This window comes from Ixodes scapularis, unplaced genomic scaffold (genome assembly GCF_016920785.2).
Source record: "Ixodes scapularis isolate PalLabHiFi unplaced genomic scaffold, ASM1692078v2 PGA_scaffold6__148_contigs__length_123643588, whole genome shotgun sequence".
NCBI lineage: Eukaryota > Metazoa > Arthropoda > Arachnida > Ixodida > Ixodidae > Ixodes > Ixodes scapularis.
Window position 1 is genome coordinate 32,092,903 of NW_024609881.1, and position 12,630 is coordinate 32,105,532.

Here is a 12,630-nt window from a genome sequence, read left to right on the forward strand (position 1 = left end):
AAAGCTGCCGGACGACTACGCGGACAGGATCGCCTCATTCCGGAGTGCTGTGCACTTGTTTCGGCGTCGGAACGAGTACACTAACTTCAACATTGGAAACATGGACCAGACCATGGTGAGGATGGACACCCCTGCAACCAGGACAAACAACTTGGTCAATGAGTCCACCATCCGGATCACCAACACTGGTTTTGCGGCGGGGCTTTACGGTTGCCCTGTGCGCCACGGCTGCGGGGATCAAGCTTCCTGCTTTTGTCGTCCTCAAGGAACCTACCGGACGCATTCCACCCCGCGCCTATTGCGCGCTAAAAATTCCAGGTATTGTATTCCTTTTTTACCTTCCAGTTCTTTTATCTGCATTCATATGTTTAAAAACAAACCGACTTTTATTAGGCTGTTGTCCCTAATCGTCGATTACATCTATTGCGGCGAACAAACTAGTAACGTGCTCAAAGAACGGCTGGATGAAATCTCCTCTGCTTGCACAATGGGTCACAAGAGTCTGGGGCCCAACAGGGATGACGTACGGCGTCTTCTTGCGTTGGACCAGGCACAGATCCACAAAACCGAGGCGGCTCAAAATCCTTCAGCCTGCCGATGTGTCATGGATAAAGCCGTTCAAGGATCACCTCCGAGGCATATGGGCCAAATTCATGACAGTGGGAGCAACGACACCGAAGGGGAACCTGAAGAAGCCCTCCCGACAGGACGTCATTACTTTCGTGGCGGAGGCATGGGCCGCGGTGTCTGAACAGACCGTCTATCGCTCTTTCAAGAGATGCGGCCTCTCCACTGCGCTTGACGGCTCGGAAGATGGCGAGCTGAACGAGCGACTGGCGTCAGCCAAAGAAGCTGCACCTGCGGCGCTGGAGCCTGAACAGCGAGAGAGGGGATGGAAGACGAAGCCAACGTTCTGTTCGACTCCGACAGTGATGAGTCATTTGACGGTTTCGACTAAAACGACGAGTAAATAAATATTTGCTCGTACACCCAGCGCAAACGTTTTCTTCCTATTTTTTCACGCTTCTTTTATTTCGGGCGGCATGCCAGACGCACCGTCCACAACGCAGCCAGCTGCTCTACGCATCACCTTGTGCAAGCCGCGCTATCTGTAAAAGAAAACACCGTTGTTATTGTTGAGCGCTGAAACGCCGTCAGAGCTGTAGGCGATCGAAGCCTCTTTCGAGCTCTTCTCCCACTCCCCTTCCCCCAACAGGGCGCTGACCTACCGGCAGTATAAGCCTGGAAACAAAGCGTCATTTTCCTTTCCCAAAGCATCACCCCCCCCCCCCCCCCCCCGCAAGCCAATTGGGCGCCGGCGCAGAGCGTAACTGGTGGCTGCGTTCTAAGAACAACCAATGGCTGCGCTCCGCGTCGGAGCCCAATTGGCCTTGGCCGCCCGCAGCTCCGGTTGTACTGCCACAGAAAGTTGTCCCTAAGCCGCGTGTGCGCACGCACAAACTCGAAGGTCATCGAGTTTGAGCATGCGCGCGCTTTCCGCGGCAACGGTTGCGCCCGCGGAGAGAGCCTTTTTATGGTTTTCGCTTTTGTCATCTTATTTTTGCTTTTGTACTCGGTTCGTGTTAGGCGTCGGTTAAAGGCTGCCGTTTGCTTGGTTCCGAAGTCGAAAAGGAAGCGGGGACCCGCTTTCCTTTCGGCTTTCGCCACCTTTGCTCGGTCACTGTGGCTTCTTGCAATTTTTCTTTTCTTTTTCTTTTTTTTCCATGATTCTCTTCTTTTTTTTTTCCGTTCACGTTGGACCGAAGGCTGCAGCGGTCGTGGCTTCGAATTGCGCTTGCTCGGAGGAGGCGGAAACGAGCTGCCCGCGAAGCAGTGGATTTTGCTCGACAGTAAAATGAGTCGCAAGTAAGATACCAACCTGAGATTTGAGTTCAGTTAATCTCCTGTCAAGCTTCACTATACACAGACAAAAAAAATTGCATTTTTAAACTTTTTCTAAACTTTTTGAGCTCGGTACCCGAGTCATGGCCCACCCCACAATTTTTGAGAATTTCAGGCGGTGGGGAGGTGGGCGTTGACTCGGGATATTACGGTAGTTTCAAGCTTTCGAATTTGTGGAGTTCAAAAGTTCAACAAACACTTCAAACTTCATTATTGTTTTGTTCAAAAGTTCTGTAGAATTTTGAACTTTTAAAAAAAGATTAATGCTGCAAACACAAGAAAGGTGTGAAAAAGGAGAAAGAGAAAGGGACAACACAACAACACTGTTAAGTTGTTCCTTTTTCTTTTTCTACGTTGTTTTTTTTCGTCTCGGGGGTTTTACAAGTATAACCCTTTACCAGCTAGCCTGCACTATTAGCCTTATTTCGGAACAATTTGTTTTAGATTTTTGCTTTCCAACATATATAACCATTGTAAACCCAATGACAGCTTGAGTACCTGGAAATTCAAAGATGTCAACTATATATGTTAGGATCAACCTCTCCAATGATTGGTAAATTAATGGGATTATAGTTAGGAAGTACAACTCAACCAGCTGCAGGCCTTTGTAGGGGAGGGGAAAGGTAAAAGACTGAAGCACTACGTGAGGACGGCTAGACTGGCCATCCTCATGTACACCAGGAGTGAATCAAAGGTTCACCTTCTGGCTTCTTCCAGGCTTCTAGCAAGTAAGGCCTGGCTGGGCCCGGCTGGGCGAGTGCCACCTCCCACTCCTGCCGCCTCGCTGAGCACACCAAGAACAGGTGTCGTAAGGTTGCGAGGGGCCCAGACGGTTGGCCGGTGGAGGTATCGGTAACAATGGTCTGCTGGGCCGTCAGCAATGCCGGAGGACCCAGGCCACAGCGGTCGCAGGTTGAGTGCTCGGGCGATCTTAGCCAGAGGCGGGTCGGGCCATGCAGCACCAGTGCGCTGTTGGTGGCGATTCGGCGGAGCCGGATTTCAGCAGCCTGCGGGTAAGCCCGGGGTATGCAAAACTTGCAGTCGGGCGACAGGCACCGCCCAGCTTCGGTGCAGGGCTGCGGTGATGGCGTGGGGTCCGGGTACCGGTTCCGGTCCCAGTAGCCCGAGCATGGCGACACCGGTCTGGAGCACGAGAGGCGGCAGTAATGCCTAAGGTACAGGTCCCCAATGGTGTTGAGGCCCGCATGGGCCTGCAGCTGCACGTTTGGTGTGAAGTTCGGGGGGCCCGTGTAATGATGAGCATAGCCCTCTGATTCGGGACTTCCGGGGACTCGAGTTTCCCCTCCGTGATGCCCATGTGCTGGGCTCCACAAAAAATCTGGACCTGGATTAGGCTGCAGACCAGCGTGTGGAGACAGCTCGAGTCAGTGCCCCAATCTTTAGTAGTGTTGCGACAAACGAGGCGCAACATTTGGCTAACATAGGCTTTGGTTTTGCCCTACCAAGCCTCGGGCAGGCCGTATGCTGGGAAGTGGACTCCGAGGACTCTCAGCTTCTTGGCATCTTCAAAGGATTTGCCCGTAGACTTGAGGTTGACAGAAGGCCTTGTGGCGTGCGATGGTGTAGCCAAACATGGCGTCCTGGGTCTTCTCTGGAGAGGGGGTTGTGTTGCAGACGACGAAAGTGTGTTGTCCGCAACGCTTCGGCCTCTCGTTGTGCTCCATTTCAATCCCTATGACGCGTGATGCACATCAAAGTTGCCACCGATCAGCGCAGGCAGAGACTGGATAGTGCCAATGCACAGGCGCTGAAGCCAGTGGTGTAGCCAGGAATTGTTTTTGGGGGCTGGGGGGAGGGGGGGGGGGGGCTTTGTCCAATTTTCGCATGTAGTAGTCAATCTACTGTACAATTCACGGGTACAGACACTGCCGTCCCCAACCCCCTGGCTGGCTGGAACAACTCCCTAGCTGCTCAATATGTCTTCCTTCAATAAAAAAAAAGCCCCCCCCCCCCCAAACCACCACCCCGCCTAAGCCACTGGCTGCAGCCACTCTGCGTCTTGGTCGTCGGTGGGTGGGCGTGGTCTCCAGTGCTTACTACGCAACCGCAATGTCACTGTCACGGAGGTGAAACGCCACCACCGTCACCTCGCGCTGATCAGAGCAGTAGCTCTACGTGTCAAGCTAGGTTGCAGGGATGCCCTTCCTGACGAGCATATGAGCGTGGCCCTGGGGCATCGGAATGTTTGCAGTGCACCTTTTTTCTGACAAGGGCCCTTCTGGGCAACCAGTCATGTTCCGCCAGGTGGGCGCCAACCATGCACGCTTGCGTCTGCAGAGTTCCTCACCCAGGGTGGCTACATGTTAATCACACACCAATCAAATAACATAAAAAAGCCGAAATTGAAAACCTTTACGCTGTGCTTTTCAAACCCTTGCTAGAAAGTTGCCCATTTAAAGCAACACAACAGAGCAATATTTCTAAAGAAATCGGGAGCGGTTTCAGCAAAACGGCCATCATAAACATCCGATTAAATCATTCCAAAAACATCCTAGAGGATGACATTCCCTACACTGAAACAAGAGACAGGCTTCTTCTGCTCATCCGCAAGCTAGTCCAAATTCCGGTACACTACTTCCCAGCTACACTAACAAACGCTTCCATGGGAACAGTGCATGGCATTGCTTGCGAACACTTGCTACAGGTAATTCAGACTAAGGTGAAAGCAAGAGGGACCATCCTGGACATCCCCCATAGGGGACAAGGCACATCAATCTCAATCTTCTTTGAAGGCCCAAATATGTCGCACCATGAAGCCCTGGGGCCGTAGTGGTACAGGGTTTCTCGGCTAAAGAACGAAAACCCAAGGCTCAAACGGATCACCACAACGACCAGCAGACCACCATAAAGGAGCTCGTGCTCTCATCAATATCACAAATCGAAACCGCCACAGGGCTAAAACGACCCTTGGAGGGGCAGACCTATTTTTGCGGATGCACTCCATGTTGGCTGAAGCAAGAAAACCACAGGTTAAAAATGGTCGAGGTGGAGCGCAGAGCTCTTCAAGGGTAACAAACCCATCATCCGCACTTAGTGCCACAGAGCAGCTGTGTCACACCGAGAACGATATCCTTCTCGAGACGCAGGGACACCTGAATTCAGGGAGACGTGGACACTCGGGGGCACCCATCATTTTCAAGCTGGAGACCGTCAGCAATTCATGCAGCGCAACCAAAGACAAAGCAGGATACCCAGAGAGGACATGCGCGGCCGATCCGTGCCGTCACCCAATGAGCGGTTCCAATTGCAGAGAGCGATGACTGGAGGTCAGCAGATTGAGCCCTCTGGATTGCCAGAATCCTCCCTCCCTGGAGCATTTTGGCCCGCACAAAGCAAATTTCCTTTTGCCAACGTCGATATGCGATGGACGGAAACAGTCAGTTGGCCACCGCTTGACTTGGTACTCCCTGAAGGCCTACAAAAAGACCGACGTCCTTACACAAACGGGTCCACCTCAAATGCTTCTAGGGAAGCCAGGACAAAAAATGAAAACAGCAGTGGCATCCCACAAAGACAACCAGCCTTCTCTGCAAAATTGCTAGTGGTCCTCACCAATGCCTACTAGAACCTAAGGCCTACGTGCTCGCTTTCATCTGTGCATTGGCATCACCTCACTTTGCCCGGCACTTCCACGACGTTAGATTGCTGCCTGTCCATCAGATGCCGCTGGCGGCACTGTCGTTAAGCTGACCACTGTTGCTGCGTGTCGAACGAATTACAAAGGCGGGCCGAATGTCCTTGTATCCTCGTTTCCTAACGACAAGAGAAGAGTTAAATAACAATGTGTTGGTCACCGTGACAACATTGACATCGGCACATTGTGAGATCCCAAAGTAATATTTTGTGTTAATGAGAATACAAGCCTCTAGGTGTAACACAATTTTATCGTTGGTCAATTTTAACATGACTGTCATACTGCTCAGTGAACAACAGCATATATGATCTTTATTGTTTATCTCACAAACAGTGCACTGTCGATCCAGGAATCCAGACCCATAATTTTTTATCATTTGTGTCCACTGGATTTTGAAACTGGAGGAAAGCAACAGAGAAGTTCAATCAGCATGAAAAATCTGAGGGTCATGTAAACAGCATAGTGTACTGGAATTGCTCCAAGGCAAACAGATCCATTGCTTCAATTCTAGATGACGGCTTCGAGCAACGAGCTTATCAAGTCAAAGAAAAACAGGAACAAAATCGTGATGTGCTAAAGCACCTAACTGATGTCGTACTTCTCCTCACAAAAGGAAGCAGGCCATTCAGAGGGCACAATAAGTGGCGAAAGTGCAGAGCAAGGTCTGTTTTCAGAGATAGTTAATATGACCCTGTGTTCCAGGATCACCTACAGACAGGTCCTAAAAACGCCTCCTATAACAAAATACAGAGCAACATCCTGGAGTCACTGCATGTAGTCGTGACGTCTTTAATTATCGAGTGCATACGTACAGAAGATAAAGATCTCGCTCATATGTGATGAAACAAGTGACTGTAGTCATCATGAGCAACTTTCTGTTATTGCGAGGTACTTCTGCAAGATTAAGAATAGGCCATGGAGAGGAGGCATTTCTGGCTCTCAAAAGGCTTACAACATTAGCAGCGACTGTATTTTCCATGCTACAAGCAGTTCTCACTCGCCTCAATGTTTCGTGGCATTCCGTGAGCTCCGTCTGCTTTGACGAGGCTTCTACTATGTCCAGACACATTTTTGGTGTTCAAACCAAGTGCAAAGATCAGAACAAACATTGAGTCTATCGTTTCTTAATTATGTGCTGGCCAGCAAAGCATCAATAGACCGATCCACAAATTCCACGCCATCTAGCAACGGTACTTCAAAACAATGCGCGGTCGCTGCTGACAACATGCTGGCTACCGTTGACCGCCATTGATATGGCGACAGATGGAAGCGAGTGCATAGCGATTGTGTTCCTGCAGCTGTCGCCGCCGTTCCGATTCTACTCGTAAGATGCCGTTTCATTGCTGTGTGCCCCTCTGTAAGCAGAAAGGCGTGAAAGATGATCCCGGAAACAAGGTGCAATGTTTTGTTTTGCTAATTAGTCTATCGTCTCATCTTAGCATGGACTCACCGCAGAGGCTGTGCTAGCGCGAGACGGTATCCTTAACTGGCGCTCGCGCTGCACGAGCGCTCGCGCAGCCATCAAGGTGTCGCTTTTTCCACGTGCGGCCAACAATAGTCCATGCTAAGGTGATACGGAGTATAAAGCTCGCGAGATTACTGCTTCGTGAAAAAAGAAGCGGAACTTTGAACTGCGCTATACCACTACGTTGAAGCACAAGCTTCATTCCGCTGAATCCTGGTCAACATCTGTTATCTTTTTTGTTTTCCAGGTGCCTTTCCTTGCTTTTCCGAGGAACCCCGTTTTACGAAAAAAAAAAATGGTTGATTGCCATAAAACGAGATGAGGGCAAGCACTTCGCCATTTCGAAGTACACAAATGTGTGTTCAAGACACTTTCAAGAAAAATACTATCTGTCAAATATCGCTTGTGGTCATCGCTTCTTGAAACAAGATATTGTGTCACGCGTGTTTGCTTTAACGTTGCGAAAGGACCCCCGAGGAAGGTGCCCCTTCAAAGGACGCCACCTTTATGCACACAGAGTTTCTGCGGCGGAAAGATGCAGCAGGCTACACCGGCGCGAACGGCGTCGCCTGCGAAACTTCAACAAGTGCTACGACCCTTAACGAAAGCGTCGACGTTGACGGAAACCAAACTAGCTATGCTGTCACAGTTGAGGGCAGTACTGCCGACAAAAAAAAACAACAAAGGACGTGATCGTCGACACAATGAACGCTGCCGTCAACATTGACGAAAACAATGTTAGTTACGCTGTCTCCGTTGAGCCGAGTGCTGCCGACGAAAACATAAGGGACGTGATCGCCGGCACAGTGAGCGCTGCCACTGACATTCATGGGACCTGCGACTTGATAGCTGACATCGACAACGCCGCCAATGAACACGGCACTGGGAGCACCACCGACTGCGACGGTTGCCATATCAATGGCCGCCCCCCTTTAAACCAGCGTTGCCTGTCGTACTTAGATCGCCAAAACTAGCGTCTCACAGTTGCCGGAAGCAATTTCGGGAAGGGTCTATATCCAGTTGAAAGAACTGAACGCCGAACAGAAACGTACAGATGACTTGATGACAATGCGCGTTAGGATTATAGAGCGACCTCATAATTTGTAAATGAAAAATGAACTTGGCGGAAGAACTGAAAGGAAAACTTGAATCTGTTCTTTCAAAAATCGCATCCCTGAAGCGGTGTTTTGATGACGCAGAAAATCGTTCACAGCGTTCAAATCTGATCTTTTTAGATGCGGAGCATCTCTTGCTCGGGTCTATGTCCCGCGGTGTCGGCGTCGTAGTCCGCACTCACACTACGCATGCGCAACTCTCCTCCTTCCCTCTCTCCAACAGCTGCGCGTCACTCTCTCCGCTCTCTCTCTCTACCAGCTGCGTGCACTTCGCGTGCGTTGGCTTCTACTCACACCGCGCGCGCATGCGCGACTCTCCTCCTCTAGTCTCCTCTCCTTCCAGTGTGAATATAAGCAGCGGTAGCGCGCTGCGCGCGTTCCGACAAACATTCTGTCAACGCGCTGGACCTACAACTGCGCCCCACTGCTGACCAACGTAGCAACGGCGAGCATTGTGCCGCTAGCGTCTACAGCATTAACGTCATGACCATGTACCTCGCACCCAACCTCTCACGCACAGCCGTGGAGCAGTACATCGACGAGGCCATGGGTGACTACCAAAAGCAATACGCAGACACACATCCTTTCATGCACATTGGCGACTTTAATGTCAACGTCATGAAGAGCCATTGGATAGTTGAGTACATGTCATCACACCACTCGCTGCAACACGTATCATACGACGACCGCAAACAACAGCCAACTACCATTCACGGCACATGCATTGATCACGTCTTCACCAATTTCAAGATCCACCCACTGCACCACGATCCCCTCACGGTTCACTTCAGGGACCACAAAGCCATCCTCATAAAAGCAAAGTGCACACCTCAAGTACTAGATGCTGCTTAATAAAGACCTTCGTTAACCGTTTCACCTTCGTCTACGCAATTAAAAAAAATTACACCATCTTCCCGAGGGGAACCATGGGGTGATGCGGAGCATCACGGAGTTTCCAACAACGTTCACGCGATGTGTGGTTACCAACGCAAGTTAACAACATTACTAACAACGTTACTAACACCGTTAATAACACCGTTAATAACGATCCGCGATGCTACGCATCACCCCATGGTTCCCCTCGGGAAGATGGTGTAATTTTTTTTGGCTTAAAACACGCGACTAAAGAGATATGAACCGAATCTGAAAGACTGGTATTGGATTTGTGCTCCAATAAACTGGGGCCACAAATTGAACCAGCTACTATCGACCGGGCCCACCACATGGGGAAGTTCAATCCAGCTAAAAACAGACCTGTTGTTGTAAAGGTTTCCCAATTTAAGCAAAAGGATGCAGTGCTGAGGTCGGCCTTCAGACTTAAAGATACGGCTATTTCTGTTAGCGAAGGTTACCCACAAAATGTTCCGTTTGCAAGAAAGAGGCTCTTGGAATTTGCCCGCACACAAGAAAATTGTTCCCATCTTAGTGTCGATAAACTGTATATCAGAGAAAAGCTAATTTATGTCTGATTATGAAACAAATCAAATTTATGAAGCCTCGACCTAACCAAGCTGCCATAATGCCACTAAATCTACCACATTTGAAATAAAGAGAAAAAGAAATAAACAAGTGCTTAGTCTTTCTACCTTTCCAGATTCCCTTCAGTTTTTTTCACATATATAAGAGGTGTCACTCATAACCACGAAGACTTGTTTTCACTCAGATTTATCATCGAGTGACATTGTAGTTTTGACCGAAATATGGTTATCAAGGGTGTTCTGCGATTGTGAAGCTTTTGATTGCGTTCGAAGATACAAGTTTTATCGTTGCGACACAGTAGATAGGTGGAGGGAGTTCCAATTGTTGTAAATGAATGCCTTGAATGTTATCACATGAATATTGCTACTTCACTAAACTCGTGTTTGCATGTGCTTACAATGTATTTAAAAAAATATTACTATGTGAGCCTGCCATCGCTGTTAATTTTATTCCCGACTTGCACAATGCTTTGAACGCCATTTGTTCCAAGTTTCCTCTGGCAGCTGTGTGATTTTAACCTACCGTTTATTGACTGGTCAGGAAAATTCCCCACTACTTCTTGCAGTTCTTCCCATTACCATGATTTCCTCAATTTTTGTGCAGATTTTTCTTTTTCAAAAGTTGTCACCGAAACCACCTGGATTTCCGGTACAACTGCCAATGTGTTACATCTTGCACTTACCACTGACTCTAATCTCGCTTCCTCGATTACCTATTTACCAGGTATTAGTGACCATTCCATTTTGCAGTTCAGCTTGTATGCTTCAGCGTGTATTACCAATAAAGCCACAAAACAATTCCTAGACTACAGTAAGGCAAACTTTGAAGCGATAAATAATGAGTTAGCGGGCTTCCTTAATGAGTACCTACTTTCTTTTTCAGAACGTCCTATTGACGGTAATTGGAATTTGTTTAAACACAAGCTAAACTCTTCAATTATCTCGTTCATTCCTCAGGTCCATCGTTTGAAACATAACGTCATTTTGGTTTAACGTCAAACTTAAACATCTTTTCCACGCTGCAAGATTGTCTGGTTCTGATGAGCACTGGGAAGCTTATAAAACAGCTGCAAATGCTCAGAAGGCAGCCATCAACAAAGCCAAGCAAATTTTTTTTAAATGTGACTTTACCTTCTATGCCATGCAATAGTACTAAACAATTTTGGAGTGTTGTAAGCGGATCAAAGAGGGCCGGTATTATGCTTACTGGAATTGATGGTGTCGATATTCTGAGAGACCAGTATGCCTCTGTTTTAAATGACAGTGGTGGAACTGACAAGTGGCGTTTTGGAGGAGCTTTTGTAGCAGGGAACAACAGGTTTTGGAACAGAGATTTCCACTCTGGGAGCAGACAATTTTGAGTTTTCATGACAGAAGATTTTATACAATCTCTTTGAAGGTTAGCCTGTGGAAATAAACTGCAGTTGTTGGAGTGTTGGCAAACTATGTAAAGCGTCATACCTACAGGGGGCCTGGCCGCTACAGATATTTATTTATTTATTTATTGAATAATCATGCGTTGGTAATTTTGGAGATGTCTCGATTAACCCATTAAGAGTACCGATGGCGACTTCGGGCTGCGGTTGACGTAAAAAGGATGTTTTTGGCTACTCTGTAGGGTTTGTGTAGTGGTGACGTAATTGTCACGAGTACAACATCAAACGGGCACTTTTGTGTAGAATGTGTTGAAGGCTGCTCTCTGTTTAATAGTTAGGCATGTCCAAATAAAAGATTTCGGGCTTGAAACAGATTCAAAGTGTAGAGTGGTTTCGGTCAAATATTTTTAATCGAGTATTGAATAGTTGCTGCGTCTTTCACCACGCCATTCACTACTGTTACATCACGCTAAAACGAAAATTCAGCTGAACTTGCAAAGGTTGCTTTCATGCTTCCAACTGCCCACTTATGAGCTCTGCTAAATTTAATCTAGCATGATTAACAGACTGTGGTCTCAGAAAGTCCAATGCCTACATTGAGATGGCAAGTAAACGACAGGTTTGACATAAAATTAAACCTATAAAAGAGCCTAGCCATACCTAATTGAGGAGATTAAATATTCCTGCCATATGCGAATATTTCCTTACATTCTAAACTAAAAGGAAAGAAAATAAAAACAAGCACAAATAATGAACACAGGGTGTTAGAACACCGCTGCCTAACAGATACCCTTGCATAATAGCCACAGTTAAAATTTTAAAGATTTTATTGCAATGTAAATATCAACAATCACAATGTTTCCTTCTTTTTAATACACCATGTGCGTGCGTACATGCACAATACTGCTTTAAAGATGTGTTTTTCGCCTAAGCGCGGCTGCACTCCGGCCAAGCGAGTCGCGAGATGGCGCTGTTTGCTTCGCGGGTGTTGCTTCTCCGCAGAGCACCAGTGCTTGAGGAGAAGTGCAGTCAAGGCGGCTAACCCGCCGCGATCAAGACTTCGAAAAATACAAACATCACAGTTAATTTTGAAACATATCAAATAGCATATTTGAAACTACTATTCGAAAATTTGAGTGTTCACGCCACCCTACTCATCGCACATAGAGCTTAAGCATAAAAAAAAGAAAAAAGAAAAAAAAGAAGAAAACCTGCTTTATAATTTTTAGTAGCATCGCTAACAATGCCACATGCCAGAAACTTTCAGCTTCCTTTTCAAGAGCAGCTCCCTTTTGGCGCAGACATGGCGCAAAATGCGCATAAATACAGCCTTCGTAGCAGCATGTAGCAGGTTATTCGTTCTGGCACAAACGACGCAGCAGTTCCGCCACTGAAATGACATATTACAATGGTTAAACCTGCTGAACTACGAAATTAGGGAAAAAGGAGTAAAGGAAAGTGACCGCTGGACTTGTCTTTACTCCTTTCTCCCTAATTTCGTAGTTCAGCTGGTTTAACCGTTGTAATATGTACCACCAACTAGCTCAGCTTCTACCCCCTGTTTGAAATGACATATTTGTTAATGCATTTTCTAGTGACGTTGGCTCATGCATTCCTAAGTATCCAGATTATGATTTTT